This window comes from Pogona vitticeps, chromosome 6 (genome assembly GCF_051106095.1).
Source record: "Pogona vitticeps strain Pit_001003342236 chromosome 6, PviZW2.1, whole genome shotgun sequence".
Taxonomy (NCBI): Eukaryota; Metazoa; Chordata; class Lepidosauria; order Squamata; family Agamidae; genus Pogona; species Pogona vitticeps.
Window position 1 is genome coordinate 29,221,136 of NC_135788.1, and position 13,232 is coordinate 29,234,367.

A 13,232-nucleotide genomic window follows, 5' to 3' on the forward strand; every position below is an offset into this window, starting at 1 on the left:
AATTAACAATACAGGCACTCCGATCCTTTTTTCCCCTACGTCCTGATTTCTAGCGCACAAAGGAACATGAACCAAATGGGTTATATCGCCTGCAAGAATCAAATGTGCACATCAGTATTCACCTCATGCATGTCCAGTAGAGATGGGCATGGACTGAACTACAAATCAAAAAAACCCCACAAACCTGGATCACTCATGGCTTGATTTGTGCATTCTGTTTTGCCAAAACAAAGAGCCAAGGTTTTTTTCGACCTGGAACTTCATTTTCCCAAAACAGATGGCCCCACTCCTTCCCACTGCCCCATCACCTCCCTACCTTTTCCTTCTCCGCCACCACCATCTTCAGATACAGTGGCCCAGCTTCGGCTCCAGGAGCTGGGCCTAGTGCTTCTGCACATGGACCAGTCTATCAGCACGGCAATGGTGGCAGCACAACAGATGGTAAGCCCTGCCCCAGGCACAATCTGAATACCGAACCAGTTCACAGTTTGGTTTTCTGCTTGGTTCTTGGCCAACCATGAACTATCACAAACCACTATCTTTCAGATTTGTACCCATCTCTAATGTCCAGCTTTCAGAAACAGAAAATGTGAGTCTGCAAAGAACTGCATGTTGTAGCTAATGCAAACAAACACACACAAAATAATGAGACTACTCCGTTGCAGACTTTTAAAGTGCAGATTCTAGCAAACCACATCTATGCCTGAAAACATCTGTCAGCTGCAAGATGTGTGTCTCCTTTTGAAAATAATACCAAGGCAGAACGCTGAAAACTACACTCTCTGTGATCCTTCTGATATAAATAGATACATATGTTTTCCAGAACTTACATTAATGCATCATGCATATTAAGTCACAGATGCAAAGTCTGAGAGGCTGTGGCAGCCGTGTACCAAATGTGAGAAAATGCTGGCAGCTGAGATTTTATTCAGCCTAATGTTTCAAAGTTTAATCCTTGTGTTTGGTTGCGTGTAGGTATTTACACGTTTCACAGCTAGGAACATCCCACAAACAAGAAGGAAAATAAGAGAACGTGTAAACCATGTGCTTAAGAGAAAATTAGTACCAGAGTGTTCCTTGCCTAATTATGTTGTAAACTGCCCAGAGAGTGCTCCAAGCACTATGGGGTGGTATGTAAGTCGAACCAGAAATCAATTAATTAATTAATCGAAGGCTCTATATGTGTAAGCTGCATTCAGGCTGTGTGATACCAATTATTTATTTATTTTGAGAACCCATGGTAATGTTCTGCACTGGCACTAGCCATGATCTAGAAGGCATTATCTATCTATCTATCTATCTATCTATCTATCTATCTATCTATCTATCTATCTATCTATCTATCTATCTATCTATCTATCTATCTATCTATCTATCTATCTATCTATCTATCTATCTATCTATCTATCTATCTATCTATCTATCTATCTATCTATCTATCTATTTATTTATTGAATTATTTGATTATTTGATTTATATCCCGCCTATCTGGTCGGTTAAGACCACTCTAGGTGGCTTACAGCAAAAAACACACAGAAATATATATATAAAAACTGTTTCTTTACATAGTAAAACACATTTCACAAGATGGGAGCAGACAATGGGAAAAGGAAGGAAAGATAGCATCACGAATTGGCTGGAGGGAAGGCCTGCCGAGACATCCATGTTTTTAATTGATTTTTAAAGATACCCAGCGAGGGAGCCACGTGAATCTCTGGAGGTAGGTTGTTCCAGAGGCGAGGAGCCACCGCCGAGAAGGCCCGATTTCTTGTCTTTTCCTTCCGGGCCTCCCTCGGCGTTAGGCTCCTCAGCCTCACCTCCTGGCTCGCACGAGTGACACGGGTAGATCTTGGTGGGAGTAGGCCTTCCGCCAGGTATCAAGGCCCTAAACCGTTTAGGGCTTTGTACGTAAGCATCAACACTTTGAAGTCGATGCGGAACCAGATGGGCAGCCAATGCAGTGCGGCCAGAGTGAGCGAAATGTGTTGGTATTTTTTGACTCCACTAAGTAATCTTGCCAAATTCAGGTAATGGAGGAGAAGGAAATATTGCTAGTTGTGTGAATAACAATCTATGGCTCTTTTTATGTGGCAGTGCAATTATAAAACTGTTTAGAATGGATTACATTCCACTACTGGTCTATTTCTGTTCTCTCTAAATCACCTCCCCAAACTAAGAGGCATTCCCTGCGGACAGAGGGAGGGGCAGGAAGAAATTCTAAGGAGGGCATAAAAAACATGAAATTTTCATCATGTTTTACGTTAACATTGTTCTGCTCCCCCTATTTCTCAAGATAAGCTACATTTTTAATTTTTTTGAATATAGGAAAAACTGTTTACTTTTGCTAAAATATTTTTATTAAGGTTTCGCGTTTGTGTTTAATTTTAAGTTGCAAATATTTATGTTCTTTTAAGGGAGGTTGATGATGGTAATGGTGTGGTGGAGAGAGGCACGAGAGTTTCTTAAAAGTCAAAAAAGGGGATAATACTACTGGTAAGTTCAAGAAATGCTGCCCTAAATGCTGCTGGGCAGCATTTTAGAAATGTACCCTGACCCAACTAATTTGGCAACTTCAGCATGTATTCTTTTGGAACTGGATAAATTTCAGTTAATTGAATAATAATGCATAGATTTGTAGATGTGTGCTTTTGATCACTGTCAATGAACTATCTCATCTATGTTTTAATCTGTTTCATTATGAAGTGGCTCTCTATTCTATTTTCTGTGGCATAATGTTGCCTGGTACCAAAAACTCAAGTTTCTTTTCAGTATTGCTGTCAGTTTTTTATGCCTTACTCAGAGTTGAATGTGAAATAGTTGATGAACCCTTCCTAAACATATTGTTTTCTGTAAAGGGGTTCTGTAGAATCAAGTCTCTCTCCCCCCCCGTGTGTGTGTTTGTGTGTGTGTGTGTGTGTGTATACACGCACTCACCTGTATGTCTACTGGGAATTGAAGAGAAGAATATGTTTAGCTCAGCAAAACTATCAAGTTGGCTTTTATTATTAGATTCACTGCTTAGACAATAAAACTAAGATCTTGTGGGTGGCAAGTGCACTTTCTCCCCTTCCCAAATGATGTCAAATCACAAGGTGCTTTTCAAGCTTGACATAGTAATAAAGAAAAATGTGCTTTGAATGTGCTTTGTTGTAACTATTCTCCTGTGTACAGTATTGTCTTGAAATGGAACAATTCAAGCTAAGAAATAAAAAAATGGAAAGGAAAATACAATCCGCTTTGACAGTTTGAAATGAAAATATATGAATATATATAAATGATAAGCTTGTTGGGAATTAATGGAAGGAAGAAGTAAGTTTTGATAAATGATCTTATTTCTGCTAGTATGGAAATGCATGTTTGGACTACAGGTCTGCCTCCAGCCAGTCTGCAAGTGATACTGGTTTGCTATAAAAATATGATGCAGTTGGGTGTTTATAATCCATTCATTACAGTGGTGATGAAATGTCACAAACCATAGTTATATCATAAAAACCTTTGAGATTGATGCGGAAGCTTCAAATGGTGCAGAACGTGGCAGCCAGACTTCTTAGTGGGGTGAGAAAACACCAACATATCTCTCCCACTATGGCCGCCTTACACTGGCTGCCCATTCGCTTCCGCATCGACTTCAAAGTGTTAATGATGATGTATAAAGCCCTAAACAGTTTGGGATCTCGGTACTTGGCAGATCGCCTTCTCCCACCCAGATCTACTCGAATTACTCAGCATAGCCAGGGGGGTCGGTGAGAGAGACCTGGAAAGAAAGAACAAGAAACCAGGCCTTCTCAGCAGTGGCCCCTTGACTATGGAACAGCTTTCCATCAGAGATCCGCCTGGCACCCTTGCTGGCTGTTTTTAAGAGCCATTTAAAAACTTGACTCTTCAGGCAGGCCTTCCCTCCTGTCAACTCTTGAATTCTATCTTTCAGTTCTTTCATTCCCCATCTTGATCATACTATATTATTGTTTAAATGCTTTCTGATTATAAGTGTTTTTGATTATGATTGTGATATTTTTATTGTTATTTAATGTTATTTTATGATTTTGTAAGCCACCCCGAGTAGACGCTGTCTAGGGGGGTGGGGTATAAATCGAATGAATAAATAAATCAACAATGAACCAGCATACCATCCTTAACATGCTAAATTTAATTAGAAGCTAAGCAGAGACAAGCCTGCTTACTACTTGGATGGAAGACCAGTTGAGAATACTGGGATTCTGCAGATAGTGTTGGGAAAAAGATCATGCTTCAAACCCTGAGAAGCTGTTCCCCATCAAAGCTGACAGTTGGACTCATAGTTTGAGTCAGGATAAGGTAGCTTCTAATGTTCCCTTGACCTTTTGATGTGTGTTGTCACTGATCTCACCCTCATGCTGCAGTGGAATAAGACAAATAGGAATCTGTTATGAACCTGAGATTAGCTACTTTTCTTACCCACCTAGCAAAACATGTTTCCAGTCACATTCCATTATGCATAAAGGGCACAACCATTAGCACAGCATTATTTGTTTCAATGGGCACACACATGCTGAATGAAAACTTGCTTCATTTGAATGCATTCCAATGTTACACTAATGCTGTTAGATGGCTACTTTGTATGGTAATTCTTTCACCCTTGGCCAACATAACTATTTATATTAATTTGTTGTTGTTTGGTCATTAAGTCATGTCCAACTCTTCATGACCCCATGGACCAGAGCATGCCAGGCCATCCTGTCTTCCACTGCCTCCCGGAGTTTAGTCAAATTCATGTTGATAGCTTCGATGACATTTTATATTAATTAGCTCTCAAGAATGCTTGTATTAATTGCCCATCCAAATATCACTAATTCATAAGATCACAGTAAGTTGGAGAAACCTCCTAATAACTGAGACCCCATGAATTATTAACCTCTAAAAGGAGTTAGCAGAACAGAAGAACACTTCTTGCAATGTAATAAGTCTATTATGTGCTGCTTCAAGAAACTGAAGGTAGAATACTCACCAGTGAAAGCATACATATAAGTCAGTGATATCTGCTTAGCCTGATCCTATGCAGTTATGCACATAGGTACCACTGAGTTCAATGGTGCTTCTCCTAAGTAAGCATGCATAGAACTGCAGATAATGCCTCTCATTCAGTATGGCAGCCAAATGGAAGGAAGGAAGGCCGCATACACAGATGGAGATTTGTTCTTGGCATTATTCCTAGCAGGAAATGTGGAAGCATGCCAGATATTATATTAACAAGAGGATTTCAAGAACAGGAATAAAAACTGCAACAATGGGTATGAACAGCAAAGAAAAAAAATCAGAAACCTAATAAGATGACAACTTTGGGAAGCATAAGAGAATGCATTAAGATGCACGGATAGGCCAGAAATTCAAGTATGAGAACTTTAAAAGGATGGACAAAAGTTTAAAATTCTATTTGAAATATAATAAGCCACTTCACAGTATCTGCAAAACAGAATTTTCCTTTGCAGTAGAAACTCAGATTTGCCTAATTTTTCTTAGAGATTCTTCTTTCTCCCTGTTATTTATATAACTCAAGATTCATGGGCCTTACAGTAAAATTTGTACCTAAATATCAAATAAGAGTTGTACAAGATCTCCTGTGTACAGATTATAGAAATATTTAATGCACTGATATTTCATGCTGCTCTTGAAGAGCCAGTTGGAACCCTTTCGGTTTGGATGGCTGTGCTGCCATTTAGGATTCATCACTGCTAATGGGGTTAGCAGGGGGAGATGTTTCATGTTCTTTATGATCTCTGGAACAGCTTGGGCAACACCCACTGCATAAACTGAAGCACAGTTGTTACTGGAAAATATGTTTTTTAAAAAGGCACAAAATCTATTTTTCAAAATAATGCAATCAAGATTTTTCAGTGGATTCTGTATCTTTTACTTTTGTCAATTTTTGTTGTTGCTATTTTACTGATATTTTATTGCTCTATTGCTACTTTATTAGCATATTTAAGAACTGGATTTTGATGTAGTCACTAAACTGGTTTTTGATATCTTTTTATTGGTTTGCTCAATTGTTTGGCATTTACATTGTAAGGTTGTGTGTGTATGTATACACGAACAAACACACAAGGTGAGGTGTGTGCATGTTATATATAAATAAAATTAAAAGTAAGGCTGCATCTCTATATATACTTCTCTGTGAGTAATTTTTATTGAACTCCGGACCTTACTTCTAAGTACATTAATACAAATTGCATTGTATATGACATATTATAGTAGATGTGATACATTCTGCCAAAGTAAAATTATTTATTTGGAAGACACAGTCAAGAAATCATATGAAATTAGATTCTACAAAGTTTGCCTTGGGATCTCAGTGGGCAGTACAAGGCACAAAGAAATAACAAAGCAGTGATGAAAAGGCCATTTCTCTTCTGGATCCTTTTTCCATAAAACACTAACAATTTCTGGGAGACGGTAGAATACAGTCAGCTCACCATGACAGCTGAAGACGAAACATCCACTGAAGATTAAATGAAGCACAATTTCTAGATTGTATTAACTGCAGGCCTGGTATAATTCAACTTGTCTTCTAGACCCTTGCAGCCCTGATGGCATGTCATAACAATTTCATTTGAACTAGGTGACATACGAATAAGAAATATTTGAAATATGGATTTATTGCAGGATGTCAGGAATTTCTTGGATTGAGATGGTGACCAATGGATAAGTAGTAAAGAGAAAAAATAAAGACCCAGAGGGGGAAAAAATCTTTAAAAACTTAGGGCAGAATAGCATTCCGTTGCACAAGCAGTCGAATCTTTCCAGAGCTTATACAACAAGAAATTAACTAACTGCTTGCCCAAGCAGTAAGACCTATTTATTTAAATAGAACAATCTCCAGTTCACAAAATGGCAAGTTAGGGGTTGTGTGGAGCACTCTGTCCGTAAATTGCTGTGCTCTGTGATTTCAAACAAGATTCTGGCTATAGAATTCAGAAGACTAGAAATCTTTAATTATGTAATAGGAAACAAAAATGACAGGTCACTAAAAGTTATCATTCAAAATACAATAAATAAGTAAATAAGTGTACATTGGCTACAAAACCTGCAACACTGGTTTGGACTTAACACATTGTCACTGTTTTATATCATGACATCTGAAATTAGAATAGCCATAACAGCAAACGGCATCAGAAGTACAAAATATACAGAAGTACTCAAGAATTAAGGCAAGAAATTAAAAGAATGTAGAAGCAAGATCAGGTCATCCTCCTCCCCATGCTAATTTCAGCAACCAGTCATTCCAAAATCTTTGGTTACTAGTTAAGAACAGTTGCCAATAGCTCCAAATTTGCTTCCTGAAATTAAAAAAAATTGTGATTTTGCAAAAATGTCATCTCACCTGCAAATGTTTAGGACTTGACTACTAATTTTTAGGCTTGACACTTTGGTCCATGCACTAGCAATGCTGAGAAATAACAACAACTTTTTAATATATGCACACAAAGCTAGACTTTTAATTTTAAGAAAAACCTACTAGTCAGTTCAATGACCTTCATGTGATCCTTTTTTCTTGTGTGTATATATGCCCATGCATGTGTGTATTCATATGTCTCTGCATTTTGTTTTCTCCTTTTACCAATCAATGACAATCCCTTGTGCATTTGATAATGAGAGGATTTCGTTCAGCTATTCTTTTGTTTAAAAGGAGGACATTTCTCCCCCCAATGGCCAGATAAACAGCTATTGGCTGGGTCTGCAAGGTTCTTAGCTTGGTTGTTACCAAATGTTTCTGAAAGATAAGAGCCCAATAAAGTTTACCACATGATGGCTGAATTGCTTATTGTCTTCGATTTACTCCACTTAATGTCTTCACTAATCTTTTTCCAATCAAAGTAAATGGATGGATCATAGCAGCTGCAGCCTTTTTTAAAAATATATATATTTGCAGCTTGTGGAAGAACACTAGCAGCCTTTTCTTTCCATCTTATAAAAGCAAACCAGCACAAGTCACAGCTCATTTATATATTTATGGTCCTGAGGTTTCTTATATTTCATAATTAGCATATGTTTTAATTACCAGTCCAGAGCCTGATAATGTAAAGTCTTTTTCTTTGAAACCAAGAAACAATTGGCATCCGGTGATAGATATCAAGCTGGGTTTCCTCACATTACAAATGCTGCATAGAGGAATAATAGTGCCGCCATGTTCTCCAATTTCCCCTGTATGACAGATGTTTAAGACTGTGACCTGTGTTGAGCAAGTGTAATTTTAGTGGAATTGTGAAATTCTGACTGTGTATAATCTGTTATCAAGCTGCTATAGATAGGTTACATAGAAGTCAATAATTTTAGTACCTTCAAGAGTTTTAAAAGGCCAAACATAATGGCCAGGACCCTACTGGAGATTTACATAACCTGTACTGTATGTGACCAGGAATACAAGCTAAATGGTGGCAAGTCACCACTGTGTTTTACACAATTACATTTTTTTTTGGCATAAATCATTGGTAGGATTCGGGCCATTGGCATTTATTCAGGGAATGCAGTTTTTATTTGGATAAAATATAAAGTAAATGCATTGATATAAGAGTGAGGCCAAAAAAAAACACCCTTCTGGATTTTACTTAGCTATTGGTCTGGCACTAGTGAAGTTGGGCTGGTCATAGTGGTGTCTTTCGGGAGCATATGCCTTACCATTTTCAGTTGCCACCATGGCTTGGATGGATATGCACCATGCACTCGTAATTGAAGCATTTATCAAAAACAACGAATCTGTGATTACGATGCAGAGAACCTTTCATGCTCAGCTTGCTATGGGCTGAAAATTTCAGGGCCACATGTTCCCTAGGGCTGTCTGAAAGCTGAGATCTACAAACATCAGCCAAGAACTATTGATGAACTAACAGCTGCTATATGCCAAAAAAATTGCAGCAATACTGCCAGGCGATGTACTGTATACAAATTACTACAAATGTGTATGACGAATAAAGGCCATTATCAGGACAATGCCATTTTCAAACTCCTGCTTTTAGATTATGCAACAAAATTTTGAATTGCATTTACTGAGCTTTTTGTTGACCTTTGAAAAAAAACATTTTTTGCCTCACCCTATATGTGTTGTTAGTCCCCAATAGAGTAAGTAGACCCACAGAATCAACAGAACTTACATAAGTGTTTAATTACCAAGCTTCAAGGTCAGTTCTAGTTGGGACTGACAACTAGATTTAGTCTGTAGTTTAGAGTCTCTGAAAAATTAAAGTTGTTGTGTGCCATCAAGTTGGAAGTGACTTATAGCAACTCTAATAAGGCTTTCAAGATGAGATATTTTAAGAAATGGTTTTACCAGTTCCACTCCCTCAGTGAGTTTCCATGGCCAAGTGGGGATTCAAACCCTGGTCTCCAAAGTCCTAGGTCATCACTCTGTCCACTATACCACACTAGGTATCCTGGTCAATAAGGTAGGAGATGGCGAAGTATGGTACTCCTGCTGTTGTTAGAGTGCAGCTCCTATCAGTCCCAGCCAACATAACCAAAGAATGCTGGAAACACTTTACCCACCCATTTTTTAAAGGAATATGATGGAGCTAAACCAATTTGGTTTAGAAAGGATAGCAGCCTACTTGGAAATCCTACACTAATTTGCTTTGTAGGGGGAAAGCACGGGTACAGTGAAATACGGAAATCATCAGAGATGGTGTGAGCTGTGGTAGGAAAGAATGAAGGTGCACAAGTAGAAGGATATACATTCTACTGCTACTTTTTAATTCACACAGGGCAGCACATTATACCTTTGCTACAATATAGACTGCATAATAAAGGCCTCCATGGTAAATGGATTTCCTGTAAAGCAAGGACAGACAAAGTACGCCCCTCCACATATTGCACAACTAAAATTTATTTATTTGATTAAATAATTTTAAATATTTCTATACTACTTTTCTCCCCAAAAGGACCAAAGGCAGCTACTCCCAGTAGTCCTTACCATGAGCCATGCTGGCTATTGGCAGTCCCAGCCCCCATTCCATGGCCTGTTGCCAGTCCATGGCCTTCACAGGATTGGGCTGCAGAGACAGATCTCCTGTCCCCCATGCACTCCCCCCCCCACATGCCCACATGCACCCTCCCACCTGAACGGGTGCCCCACCCACCTGCACATGTGCATGAGCACACCCCACCCACCCATGAGTGCACCCCTCACCTGCGAGCACACCATGCCCATCTGCGCATGCGCACGAGCGCACCATGCCCCACCTACGTATGCATGCAAGCGCGCCCCTCCCACCCTGCGAGCGGGAGTACCCTCCCTCCCCAACTGGTCCGCGGTTTGGAAAAGGTTGGGGACCACTGCCATACAGGGCTGCCCTGTGCCCACCTCACCTGAAAGGAGGTTGCAAAATAGGTGACACAGCCATGGTTTGTATAAATTAACTATGAACATGCAAAGACTGCTGGGTAGTTCAGTGGTTTAGGCTTCTGGTCAGAGGTTGGGAGTTCAATTCACACTGCGCCTCCTTGATAGGGACTGAACTCAATGATCCACAGGTCTAAAATTCTAAAAAAGACAGTTCTAAAATTATAAGATAAGATGTAAGACAGAGAACTCTTGTGTACAGTACAGCAGATGAATGTGCTTTTTTAAAGCAGGAAATCTGAATTGTGCTATTTGTGCACATTGGCCTATTATCTTGTTTAGTGTTCTGACAAAATTATACCACCATTACAGTATCTCCAGTATATTTCAAACTACACTGTTCAGATGGATTGAAACACAGATCAGTTATCTTGACTGAATTAAACACTGTTGCTGCCCTCAACTGTCACTAGAAACCTATGATGTATTTGGGAGTGGAGGTACAGCTGGGGAAAAATTGCTTGAACAATGATGCTAATCTGCAGTATCATTTTTCATTGATTTAGGATGATTAATCACAGATAGTCTTATGATCAGAGTAAGCTGCTAGCCATTCAGATAGGTCTGATATTATACTATGCAATTGGAACGTGAGAGCTATCAAGGTCTGCACATATAAAAAATCTCTTTACAGAACTAGAAATTCATGCAATTCTCTGTGCAGCCTATTTTCTATTTCTATCAAATGGACTGAACACATCTTTAGAAGGTCAGGAAGCATGAATATTTATGTTTCATCGCATAGAGGAGAAGCTGTGTGTGAGGCTCCCAAGATGGAGGCCATGATAGGAGTGCCGTCGCTCCCGAAGAGTACCCATCATACCCAGACGTCTCCCCCACCATCCCCACCGCGACGGGAAGAGAAAGGTGTGGAGACCCCGGATTGGGGGAAGGAAAGCGTCGGATCCCTTACCCTGAACAAGGGGGTAGACACCCATGATTTGGAGGAGGTCATGAATGAGTTAAAAATCACCCGGGAACCGGGACGAGTGCTGGCGGGAAACCGAGGGGTGGAGATTGAGGCGGGGGTAGGAGATATAAGGGAGAAGCCGAGGGATATACCGGGCGGTTGGGAATGGGTATGGATGGAGGACCCCTGGACCCATAAGTGGGAACAGGTCCGGGTTCCTCATGAAGAAGCCGAGAAGCGTCGGCAGTTGGGACTAAAACCCCGCCCTTCTTATTGGGGGGAAACGGAGGCTAAGGAGTGGAGGAGAAAGCTGCGTGAGGAGAGAGAAGCCGTTGCACGGGAGTTGGAGAGAAAGAAGCAATGGCATATCGCCAAGCTGAGGAAGCTGGGGGGTTACCCGGCCCCTGGGGTACGGATGGAGGAGATGGGTCATCCTGGGATGGCTGGAGCGGAGATGAAGAGACATTACCATTAATCTCTTTGGAAGAAGCTTTGGACCCTGGGCTGGGATCTGTGCCGCCTACAACAGGTCCCTGGAACCCAGAGACGACGAACCCATTTGTAAATAGTTTATGGACACCGTTAAAGCCAAGCCATGTTTTGCAAGACTCACTAAACCCCTTTATAGGGGGAAATCTGGTTGGTGTTGATGCGGGAATAAATACTGAACCCTTTGATCTACCTCTACCGTCTCGTCCATTCATTGGGGAACAAACAGCCCTTCCAAACGAACCCTCACACTGTGGGCCGTCCAGATCTTGGATTACAATTTATCCCATCAGAGAACTACAACATTTCCCCCCACAAATTGTAGTGACAGCCTCTGCTGGATGGTTTTAAAGGAGGGTAAGGCTATCCTTGGCTAACCATCGTCATCGATGTATGCTACTTTCAATGGGCAAAATCCTGTTGTATAACTAGGCAATCACACCTCGATGTTACGTCCATGGTAGGTATGATAAAGTCAAGATGGAAGTCCATCCACAAAGCACTTCACTGTGCAGTGGGTCATGCAAAACCAACCACACAATCAAATTGCAGAATTCCTTGTTGCAGGGCATGACACCCAACATACTGACATAGGTGTAGCTTTACTTTACACCTGCATGAACAGGATTTTGTCTAATATCAGATAATCTCAGCACTGATTACTGGAAAACAGTAGCTGAAAGAGCTATTGGTTTATATCCTGTTTGTAGGTCTCTCCAGCTGGCCAGACACTATAAGAACAGATAATTGGGCAAGATAGGTTTTTGGTCTGATATATTGTGACTTTTTGTCTTCTTATACATATAGTCAAGTACGAACTCCACAACATTTATTCCTACTTATATGAGAAGGTGGAATTTTAGGGATTTTTTAGATACTTACTAAATTTTAGCACAAATTATTGTGGTAATATGATTTGAGAAATAGAGACAAAAGTGCCTATTGTAACTGCAAATATTTCTGTGTTAAATGAGACACAAGCTGCATGAATCATGTTCTTTAAAAATGCAGATTACCAGACTGATAAACCTTTTGATGAATTTAGGTGCACAAAGAGAGTGACTAAACCTAATCCGTAATATTGGAGATAATGTTTAAACAAATGCATTTAGTTCAATGAGACAGCTGGACAAGTTTATTTAATTCACCCTTGCATCTAATTACTTCTGTTGAAAGGGGCGGTTACAGTATTTCACAGGAAGCTATTCTCTTTCTTTCATACTAATCCGTTTAAGACCCTCAAAGAAAATGCAGATAAAAATAAGGGAATAAAGAGTATGCTAATTAACCTGGACCCCTGGATGTCCTTTCCTAGCATGCCAGGTAATACCATCCACACTCCATCCTCCTCATATTGAAATCTATGTTCTGTGCATGACTGTGAAGAGTAAAGAAGCACGAATGCCCCCATGGGTGAGCCACTGCATTCAAGCCCAGGGCCCAAACCTACTGCCCAGCCAGCAC